Here is a 12,581-nt window from a genome sequence, read left to right as displayed (position 1 = left end):
AGAGGTTTTAAATCACTAATCCAGTTCAAACCAATGGCATCAATTAAGAAGCAATCTTGATTATCTTATTAATAATTTTTGGCAATGTTGAAAAATCAAAATAGCTTTTCATGATTGTCTTGAAATATTGAAATTTTAATTTAATAATGTTGAAATTAATTATATATATTGTTCATATCCATTTAATTACTAATCATACAACATTCAATAATTTCACTAATAGAAAATTGATTAACAACATAAATTAGTCAATTCTATTAATAAAAAAATAATCAGAATGCAACCAAGAAATGAAAAAATTCAATGAAAAATAGAATCCAAAATCATTTATGCTCATGCAGCTCAGCCTCATCGCCCATTGGCCACCATCTATCTCCAATAGCCTTCATCTTCTCCGCTCATCGTCTCCAACACTTTCATCATCCTGCATCGACACCATCTTCTTAGTCACGCCAATTTGTTCTTACATGTAGATAAGAACTTCAAACAAAAGTTAACTACAGACTCCATATTGCAAATTCAAGAAATATTTTCATTCATGAATAATGCGAACAACATTTGTACTATAAAATTTCATAAAGTACTTACCAATTTCAAAACCAAATTTGGCAAAGTGAATGCTTCCATGATTTCAACCCTTGATTGATAAAGTTATGGCAGATTGTAGATCACTAAGAGAGATTAATTCCATATCTATGGTTTCAACACATAACAACAAATATTAGTAATATAATAATCACACTTAAAGAATGTGTAAAATGAAGAAATATAAAAAGATACTATTGATAAAGAGCAAGAACCATACCGGAAACAAATTCGTTTTACAGAAAATTTAGTGATGGAATAGATTATAGATAAAGATAATGAGAAAGTGAGTACTAAGCTAGTGAATGACACATATATATAGATAAAAATTATAGAGAAGTTATAGTGTGTTAAGATTTATATTAAATTATGATTAACACAATTCCAAATAGTGTGTAATAATGTGGCGGTTACTATGTATAATTAAATACTGAGATTAAATCATACTAATTATTAAAAATTTGTAACTGCCCAAAATTTATAAACCTTTATGAAGAAAACTTCCACAACATTTTTAGCACTCTAATTAGTGTCACAGTCTATCGTATGAATGAAATATAATTAAATGAAATAATTCAAATAATAATTTATATAATTGGTGATTAAATTGTAACAGTCATATTCATAAATTGAATTAATTTTTTGATAGACCAACCAAAATATCTACATTTTACAAAACAATCCAAAGCTTATAAATATTTGCAATTAAGATCAAAACTCGGCTTTTATATATGTATAGATAGTCAAATATGTTGAGTATATGACGTGGCTGTTGAATAGTCAAAGATGTTGAGTATATGACGTGGTTGTTAAATAATCAAAGATGTGGAATATATGACGTGGGTCACGTGGCCGTTGAAAGGTCAATGTGTTGAGAATATGAGGTGAAAGTGGAAATGGTTGAAATTGTGACGTAATTGTGTGAATATTTTGATGCGGGGTGAAATATATTGTAGCAAATTATTTCCTAAGGGATGAGTGAGATTAAATAGATTTTTCATAAATACCAATAACAATTTATTTGGAATTTTCGACCCCCTATTATTGTTGGAGAAGAAATCCTATTTTTCTTGGATTTAATTATTTGATTGGGATGATTATACAAATTAAATCCAAAGTCCAATTATTTCTTATTTTTCCATGAGAAAAATCGATACCCATGTTTATTCCAAGGAGATTTTGAAAATCTCCTATTTATGGGAGAAGGAATTATTTTATTATATTATTTGATCCCTTATTTATTCTCTCCCATGAATAAATATAAATATTCTAGCATATCTTACCATATCCAAAGAGATCTTGCCATATCCTATTTTAATTAGGAATTTAATTAAATTCCTTTTGGGAGGAGCTAGAAATCACGCCTACTTCCTATTTATTTGGGAGAATTATTATTTGTACTCTGCTGCGTGATATTTTATTCTACTCCGTAAAATACCAAATAAAATCATAGGCTAATTAAATAGCCTAGATTTCGAAATTTCCTCCTTATTCTCTACCAAAAATCATGCCAACTCCCTCCTGCAAATCTTCTCAAATCTTTAATTTATTTAATTAAAGATATTATATTTTTCACTCAATAAATAAGAGTGAAATCCTAAACCTAGAATCAAAATACACGCCTCCCACTCTCTCTCAATTCACGCCACTTTCTCTCCCATTCTCTCTCAATTTTTCTTCAATTTTTCTACAAGAGTTCTTCACCTTTTGAGAAGAATTCAAGTTGAAGCCTCAAGAATAATTGACGAATCAAGATTTGACTTTGTTTCTACCGATCGTTTTTATCAAGAAGAGGTATTTTGATCCATCTTTTCTTATCTACCGATTAATCGGTGTTCTTGAACCCTCATGCATATAGATCAGTGAAAAGGGGAAAACCAATTGATGAATGGGATGCATGTGTGTGTGTGAGGATCGTGCGTGTGTGTGTGCACACCTCAGTATGTGTGCATGTGTGTTTGTGTTTGTGCGTGTGATATGTGTTGAAGAACACTCATGCGTAACATGATTTGATGATAGATCTGGAGTTGTAGTGCAAATAAAATTGAGATGATGAGCATGTCTTGATTTTTTTTTAATGATAATACAAAACGAATCGATGGGAAAAAGGGAAACGTTGGGAACATGCATGTTTTTGAGTAGATGATTGAGACTTACTTGTGATACACATAATTTAAAGGTGATAACTCGCGCTCTCGGCGTGATAGCAAAGGTAAGAGCGTACTTGAGATCTAAAGAGTCGAGGTGGGCTTTATTTACTAAACTCTTTTATTACCAAAATAATGATTATGGTGTTATAAGGGTGGTTTAAAACGTTATGCCATGCCTATGATTGTTTTGATGATGTTGTGTGCCTGATGCCTAGTTTGTGAGTTTGTTCCATTAGGCTATAGGGCTATATAAACGAATTCGGGTCTGAGTAGGGCCGCAAACCCTATCAGGCTAGTGTACACAGTTGGGATCGGGAGCCGTCCTTGCTAGTCGGACGGTCTCGTGAGCGAATAGTGTGGCCACACTTTCGTCGCACTATGGAATTGATGTGAATTGTGGATTGTTGAGAAAATGGGGGAAATTGTTTGACTGGCCAGTCTATGAAATTATTTTGTGATACTCGATCATATTCTTTTATAAATGCAAACTCGAGTTCACTATGGTAAGGATGACATATCTATTGAAATGTTTTGGCATGAGTCCACTGAGTATGTTAAAGTACTCAGCCCTGCATGTGTTTTCCCTATGTGCAGGTTGAGCGGCGACGAGCGGTTGGCGGTGTTGAGCAAACACTAATTGAATAATAATATGGTCATTTTGAAACATTGGGTGGAGCTGTGTCTTCATACATGACTTCACTTCTCTCTTGGATGCTTCCGCTGAAACATGAACTTCTTATCGTTTGATTGAGTTTGAACTTATTCCATTTTTTTAGATACATTTTGGATTATATTAAACCCTTGTCGTTTTGAGCATATATTGTGATATCTATTCTTCATTGGATTTCATTGTTAAGCCGTTGCCTTATTGTTTTAATTGTTCATTAATTACCTTGGTCAAACCCTTTTAATGAAACTATAGCCTACGTTCTTGTTGCATTTAAGTCCGCCTAGGTCGCGATCGTCGCATTTATTATACCCTAGAAGGGCTGACAGTTTGGTATCAGAGCCTCAGTTCTTTCCGCTCTGGACCCAAGAGTCTTATTAAGTTAAAAGTCTAAGCATGTGTAAATTGACTAAGTGATAATCGTCGAAGGCTCAACACCATGACTTGTCCCCGCCCAACCACGAAGAATGAGGTAACAAGCATCTCGATGAATATTGATTTGAATTATGAAATGTTGGAAATTGAAATGAATGGAAATTTTTGTGACGTTTTGAGATTTTCTTGGAGTATGAAATGACGAATGTACATGAATGTGAAATTTCTAGTTGCGACTATGCCAAAAAAATGATGTGAATGGACGAAGATGTGAATGGACTTCTATGAGTTGGATAGATGAAATTCTATATGATTGAAATTACCCGAATTGTGAAATGTGAAGTGTGATTGTAATTACTTGATATACTATGAAACAACACCTATGGGGAATAAGTAAATACTATGGCTTTTGGAAAATGTTGTGAAGATATGAACCGGGAGACACTATGAGAAAATACAATTGCTTTTGTTTAACAGTGAGGCATGATGGCGTTGAATGTGATGGATATTGAAGTATGATTGTGAACTTGTATTGGTTGATGTTGAGATTTGTTATTACGTCTACGAAACTGCAAAATTTACTTGAATAAAATACATGTTGCTTCCATGAGCGACAAAAATTTTGTGCCTATGTGGTTGAAATTTCATGACTATGAAACTGTGAAAGGCAAAGCATGATACGCGTGTAGTTGCGAGTTGTGATTGTGATATAGATGTGCATTAACTGCATGATTTATGAAATGCGATTCCATGAATGATTGATTGACTGAGTGTTTTTATTCACATATATTGATGTACGATGCTTGTTAGCTATGAAACACCAAATGGTTTATATGAATAAACATGTTTGATTGTGCAATATATGGATGACGTTTGATGTGGTGAAAATTCATGACCGATGAAGTACTAGGTATCGTTAGAACCACTAAGAAAGTGAAATGTGGAACTTTTCAACTCTGTTGCGAACGTAGAAGCCATATGGAGCTTGAGTTAGGTAATGATCGAATATACGTTGAAGTGTGCGACTTCAAGCTATGATTGAAATTATAGAGTGCCTAAGAAGTAGGCCAGACTGAACGTGCTAGAACTCAGTTGCAAGATGAAAACTGCAATATCACTTTCCTGAGGTGATAGAACCAAAAATATATATATTTCGAACTTTGGCGTTAACTATGCAGTCTTGCATACCATGCGAAAGTAGCGATGCAACACACATACGACGATGTTTGTGACACATTAAGACCACGTGATAATGGAATGTATTTCGAAAATGACCGTGTGACACGGCCAGAAAACTTTGAAGATGTGACCATCAAAAATAGTTATTAATTTCGACGACAAGATGAATCTCAATTTGGAATCCACGGTTTCATAGAACGATGTTACCATGTTCAGGCTCGCGAAAAATGTGCGAGGGAGCGCGACCTTCGTAGCTAGAATGACATATTTTTTTAAATCAACAGTACTTACTTGGATCCTAAGTTCTTTTCGGGACGTTTTGAATAACCGTGAGCCCTTGTCTATTTAAACACCTTGGTTGACTCACAATTTGCAAGTGATGTCCATTATTTCTTTTCCTATATCGAGTCATGACTCACTTGGCTTGAAAATTGGTGTCTGCCCTTGTAACTTTGGACATCTTGATTGAGTAGTCTTCTTTAATTTGTCATTCATAAGGACGATATTTGATTTTATGAGCTTCCGTCATTGAACTTTAATCCTAAAGTTGTTTGCAGTTATGACCTTTAGTATGATTACATCTCCAGACATATTTTCTTCAAGGGATGGAATATTCTTCTTGGAACTTTGGTTCACCCCTTTATTTTGTAACCATGTTTGTGGCAAACTCTTTCTAGAAGTGAAATTCTTTTTAGCTCGGTTTCACTACATATATTGTTTTATACTCAATGATTTTTCTTTCTTCAACACCAAGTTAAGGCTATCATGTTCTCTTCTTCCTTAACGGGTCGATCGTATTAAATTTCTGAAAAGTTCCATTCACTTTGAGTTGCCTTTAACAAACTGCGAATCCATTGATGTGGTTCCATAACATGATGTCGTTGAACCATTTTAGTGCTACTTCATGCATTATGTCTATGTTTCTAAATCCTGCCACGACTAATTATTTTAGGCCTCAACATGTTTGAACGATATCATTAATTGCTGTCCGGAAATTTTTTCAAATTTTGATCGGGCAGTCTACTATGGAATTTGAGGTTTATTGCAGTTTCATCCTATTTTCATGACCTATCTCATGTTCTTCGAGCTCTCGTCAGAAAATTCTCAAGCTCTATGGATTTTATTTGATACATGTAAACCATTTAATCCTCAAAATGGACGGGTTAAGTTCAATGGAACTTAGTCCTTGCTTTATTTCGAACCAATTGTTAATGATGAGATTTGAAAGTGTCGAGCTAGAAATGTTGTTCTTGTTTCCTTGATTGAGTTTGGAGCCTTTCCGATTAAAGACATTCTTAATTGTGCTTCTTCGAGTTGAAATCAGTTTCTATCCAAGTAAGACTATTTGATCAATTTTCGAATTATTAATACTAGACTCAAGGAAATGTTAGAGCTGTGCTTTTCGGATACACACGAGGAATAAGTTCCTATGGCCAAACACGCGTAGAAATTTATACACCAACTAAAAGTGTCGACATAACCAATAAACGAGATGTTAGATATTCTGCAACAACGAACTACCTGCCACAAGCTGCTAGAAGATCGAACTTAAGCAATAAACTCTTGAGAAAGGAAATATGCTTACGAGTAGCTGATGATCAATGCATGAATAACGAAACGGAGAATTTAGATATTTGTTATAATCGGATGCTTGGAGAAAATATGATGGAATAGTTTCTTGTTAGCACCAGACTCGAGATCAAAATCGTTATAAGAGGCGATATGGAAACTTTGAGGAAAAAGTGTGAGTTTAAAGAAAATGGTTGAAAGTAGATGCGAAATGTTATTTGGTTACTTGCTTATTCTGAAGTATGCATGACTTTTAATCGATAAGATGTTAGTATTTTCACCAGTAGGTGGGACAATATAAATATCCCGAACATGCTCGAACGTAGAAATTGTATCAGGAGAGCTTAAGTTAGTCGCTCACGTTCTGCAAGTTATGACAATGAGTGATATCGACGTAATCCTAGGAATGGATTGGTTGACCGCGAATTTTGCGACAATTCGTTGTAAGGAGAGACAAATATCTCTACAAGCTCCAGGAAAGAAATCCACCGTGTACCATGGAATCTCGATGAACCGGCGAACCACTATAATCTTTGCGCTACAAGCTACCACAATGATATGAAAAGGTCGTCCTACATATCTCGTCTATCTCCACTGTCGTACGAGAATTTCCAGACGTTTTTCCCGAAGTACTACTCGGACCGCCGCCAATATCGACAATTGAAGTTCACGATCGACCTCGAACCAGGAGCCGCACCTGTGTCTAAGGCACCGTATCGAATGTCGCCTAAAGAGTTGGAGGAACTCAAGATACAACTCCAAGAGCTCATGGACCTAGGTTTTGTTAGGCCTAGTGTCTCGCCGTGGGGCGCACCAGTGCTTTTCGTCAAGAAAAAGGATGGGACGATGAGAATGTGTATCGACTATAGAGAGTTGAACAAATTGACCCTCAAGAACAAGTATCCACTGCCAAGGATAGATGACATGTTTGATCAACTTCGAGGAGTCGGCGCGTTCTCAAAGATGGACTTGAGGTCCGGATATCACCAACTAAGAGTTCGAAGGGAGGACATACCGAAGACTGCGTTTCGCACAACATATGGACACTACGAGTTCGTTGTAATGCCGTTCGGACTAACAAACACACCTGCAGTATTCATGGATCTGATGAATCGAGTATTTCACCCGTTCTTGGATAAATTCGTTTTAGTCTTCATAGATGACGTTCTAGTCTACTCGAAGAACAAGAAGGAGCACAGGGAGCATCTGCGAATCACTTTGGAGACATTAAGGACCGAGAAACTATACGCTAAATTCAGCAAGTGTGAGTTTTGGCTGAACGAACTAAACTTTATTGGACACATTGTATCGGCAGAAGGAATCTGAGTGGACCCCGCCAAAGTTGAGGCCGTACAACAATGGAAGTCACCATCGACACCGAATGAGATTCGGAGTTTCCTGGGTTTGGCAGGATACTACCGAAGGTTCATAGAAGGGTTCTCCAAGATAACGAGACCAATGACCCAACAACTCAAGAAGGGAGTCAAAGTAAATTGGACCCTGGAGTGTGAAGCGACCTTTCAACTCTTGAAGGAGAAATTGACCACCGCACCAGTGTTAGCTGTGCCAGAGGCTGGAGTGAACCACATAGTCTACACCGACGCTTCGAAGGTTGGACTGGGATGCGTGTTGATGCAAAACAACAAAGTGATCGCGTACGCGTCACGACAATTGAGACCACACGAGTTGAACTACCCAACCCACGATTTGGAGTTAGCAGCAGTAGTACATGCCCTAAAGATTTGGAGGCATCATCTCTACGGAATTCGATGTGAAATTTTTACGGACCACTAGAGCCTGAAATATTTCTTCGAGCAGAAGGATTTGAACATGCGACAACGACGATGGCTCGAACTAGTGAAGGACTACGATTGTGGCATCAACTACCACCCCGACAAAGCAAATGTAGTGGCAGATGCTTTGAGCCGGCGGAACCATTCACATCTAGCTACTTTTCTGACAGAAGAGGAAAGTTTGATACGAGAGTTTAGTAAATTGCGATTAGAAGTGGTAAGGGCACCTGAAACGGCGGAAGGACGAATTGCCACCTTAGTGGTTGAACCAAATCTGAAAATGAGAATCGTTGCATCACAACGCATGGATGCGAAACTTGAAGAAATTCGAATTGAAGTGAGAACTGGAAAATTTGGGAGTTTTAGTGAGGAGTCCGACAACGCCCTCATCTTTGAAGGAAGACTATGCGTGCCAAACGACGAGGAACTCAAGAACGAGATCATGAGTGAAGCTCATGAGACTCCATACACTGCTCACCCGGGAAGTACGGAGATGTACCAAGACTTGAAAAAGTCCTTTTGGTGGAATGGCATGAAGAGAGATATAGCGGCATTCGTGGAGCACTGCTTAGCCTGCCAACAGGTGAAGGCCTTACATCAACGACCGTACGGAAAATTACAACCGCTGGAAATACAAGAGTGGAAATGAGAGCACATCGCCATGGATTTTGTGTCGGCCATGCCAAAAACCCTAAAAGGGAACACCGCTATTTGGGTGATTATGAACCGACTCACCAAATGTGCGCACTTCATACCGATCTCCATACCCCACGGATCGAGCAAGCTGGCCCAAATTTACATAAAGAAGATCGTGCAATTGCATGGAGTCCCAGCGACGATTACGTCCGATCGTGACCCAAAATTCACTTCAAGATTTTGGATTAGTCTGCAGCGCGAGCTTGGAACACGATTAAATTTTAGCACGGTGTTTCACCCGCAGTCCAATGGGCAATCCGAGAGGACGATCCAAACCCTTGAGGATATGTTGAGAGTTCTGGTACTCGACCGCAGTGGAAGTTGGGAATCCGTACTACCGCTGATTGAATTTGCCTACAACAACAGTTTCCATGCAACGATAAACATGGCGTCGTACGAAGCTCTTGTTAGGATTGGTATACTGAAAAACATATTTCGAGCATGTTGCACGGATAGAATTGCTTGTATTCAATATATTCTACAATCCACTTTTAACCCAAGGCGAGAAGAAGTAATTTTATCGCATTGATGTTTGCTTGTGCATTTATAAGATGTTTCTCAAACATTTAAATGTATAAGAAGCAAACAAGTCTAATTTTTCTACATAGTAGACTGGTCGTGAACGATGTTCACAGAAGGTGACGCAGTCGGTCCTTTGTAGAAGAGAAATAGAATTTCATAACCTAGATAGACTTTGGCTACCTATCGGGAAAGGTTCCAGTGTCAGTCCGCATGTTTCCTTACCTTAGGAAATAAACGACACTGGTGTGGTACAGCACTGAAGGATCTAATAGTTGAGATAAGTCTTTCTTGCTATTTACTGAAAGACGAGGTCTCGGTGATTGTTATTTCTTAATCATTGTTGATATAGCATTGAGCATACGATATTGATTATGCACTACTTTGATTTATAAATGGTGCAGATTTTTCGCAATCCAAGAATCCTGATATCTTGGGTAGTGGCGATCAATGTCTAGAGGTGCTAGTATTGTTATTGCAATGAATCGTGTGCTGAGTGAGTCCAGTTTGATAATATCCTCAACAGGTGTTCGAAAAAGGTTTTATTATTCAGAAACCCGGCCGGTTGGAATTTATTCCAGAATAATACATAAAGATTTTGAACTAGACAACTCTTGGAAAAAGATATTAATTAATTAAAGTCAAATAGCAGACTTAAATTAATTAATGGGTATTTATATCTTAAACACGGGAGATAATAAATTAAAGAGGTAAAGCCCAGATTACTCGTAATTTGGGATTGGACGGGCAGTCAATATTATTATACTATAGTGGATGATAATAATATTCTGTTTGGACTTGTATTAAATTGGGGCTCAATTTAATTAGTAAAAGTCCAACAGTTTTGGCCCAAGTCCAACCTCCATGGATCCCTAATCTGGCCCATCATAACTCAATATAAAAGGAGATTAGAGAGGAGATTTAATGTGATTTAACACAAAAATTTCGTTCTCCCCTCTCTGGAGTGAACGGTTTTTCTCAGTTCTTCATAGAACTGAAGTTCTGTCTTCTTTCTAATCAAGCCCTTTTCGATTCTGACAAGCTTTGTCCACCCAAAGGTCATTATATGAGTTCGGGATACAGATTAGAAGATTTTTGGTTGAGTACAAAGAACCACTTGGAGAAGGCGCAAGCAATCGTCGATTCTTTGGAGAATCAGATCAGTAATTCTAAACTGTAGGGAATTCATGAATTGGGGTTTTAATTCCTTTTACATGAATTATTTGTGTTCTTGAATGCAATTTGATTGTTTAACATGTACATAATTATTTCCATAATCGGTCAAATAGATCTGTAGATCTGATTTATTTGTTTATGCATGTCTTCCGCTGTGCAAGGGGCACCAAACCCCAACAGCTCTGTACGGAAGAAAGTGCAGATCTCCGCTCTATTGGGACGAAGTTGGTGAGCGAAGAGTACTTGGACTTGATGCAGTTGAAAAGAAGGTTAAAATTGTTCGACAAATTCGTGAAAGTATCAAGGAAGCGCAAGACAGACAAAAGTCGTACGCGGATGTCCGACTAACCGACCAACATTTTCAAACCGGCGATAAGGTTTTTCTCAAGTGTCCCCGTCGAAAGGGATAGCGCGTTTTGGTGTTAAAAGGAAAGTTGAAGCCGCGATTTATCGGGCCTTATGAAATTCTAGAGGAAGTAAGACCGAGTAGCGCTACCGCCAAGTCTCGGAAATGTGCATAACGTCTTTCACGTATCGCAGTTGCGGAAATATGTGTTCGATCCAAAGCACGTGATCCACTATGAAGAAGTCGCGCTGAATTCTGACTTGAGCTACGAAGAGAGACCCCAAATGATCTTGGACCGGAAGGTTCAGAATTTGAGAAATAAATCTATTGCTAGCGTAAAAGTGCTGTGGAGAAACCACGAACACGAGAAGCCACGTGGGAGCTTGAGGACAAGATGATGGAACTGTACCCAGAACTCTTTCCATGAAGGTAGTAAATTTCGGGACGAAATTTCTTTTAAAGGTGGTAGGATGTAACGCCCCACTTTTCGAACCCTAATTTTTGAGTCATAAAATTTTTGCATTATATTCTTTCAATGCTATGAAGTATGTGGATTAAATGATGAGTGATTTAATTGCATGATTTCTTTATGACCTAGTTGCGTTGTGGAGTTGAGATTTATTTGAATAGTCAAATATGTTGAGTATATGACGTGGTTGTTGAATAGTCAAAGATGTTGAGTATATGACGTGGCTGTTGAATAGTCAAAGATGTGGAATATATGACGTGGCCGTTGAAAGGTCAATGTGTTGATAATATGAGGTGAAAGTGGAAATGGTTGAAATTGTGACGTGATTGTGTGAATATTTTGATGCGGGATGAAATATATTGTGGCGAATTATTTCCTGAGGGATGAGTGAGATTAAATAGATTTTTCATAAATATCATACACACTTTATTTGGAATTTTCTACCCCTATTATTGTTGGAGAAGAAATCCTATTTTTCTTGGATGTAATTATTTGCTTGGGATGATTATCCAAATTAAATCCAAAGTCCAATTATTTCTTATTTTTCCATGAGAAAAATCAATACCCATGTTTATTCCAAGGAGATTTTGAAAATCTCCTATTTATGGGAGAAGGAATTATTTTATGATATTATTTGATCCCTTACTTATTCTCTCCCATGAATAAATATAAATATTCTAGCATATGTTACCATATCTAAAGTGATCTTGCCATATCCTATTTTAATTAAGAATTTAATTAATTCCTTGTGCGAGGAGCTAGAAATCACGCCTACTTCCTATTTATTTGGAAGAATTATTATTTTTACTCTGCTCCGTGATATTTTATTCTACTCCGTAAAATACCAAATAAAATCATAGGCTAATTAAATAGCCTAGATTTCGAAATTTCCTCGTTATTCTCTACCAAAATCACGCCAACTCCCTCCTCCAAATCATCTCAAATCTTTAATTTATTTAATTAAAGATATTATATTTTGCACTCTATAAATAAGAGTGAAACCCTAAACCTAGAATCAAAATACACGCCTCCCACTCTCTCTCAATTCACGCCACTT

This window comes from Salvia hispanica, chromosome 1, assembly GCF_029641045.1.
Source record: "Salvia hispanica isolate PSC_SH4W2 chromosome 1, Shi_PSC_v1, whole genome shotgun sequence".
NCBI lineage: Eukaryota > Viridiplantae > Streptophyta > Magnoliopsida > Lamiales > Lamiaceae > Salvia > Salvia hispanica.
This window is presented reverse-complemented; position numbering follows the sequence as displayed.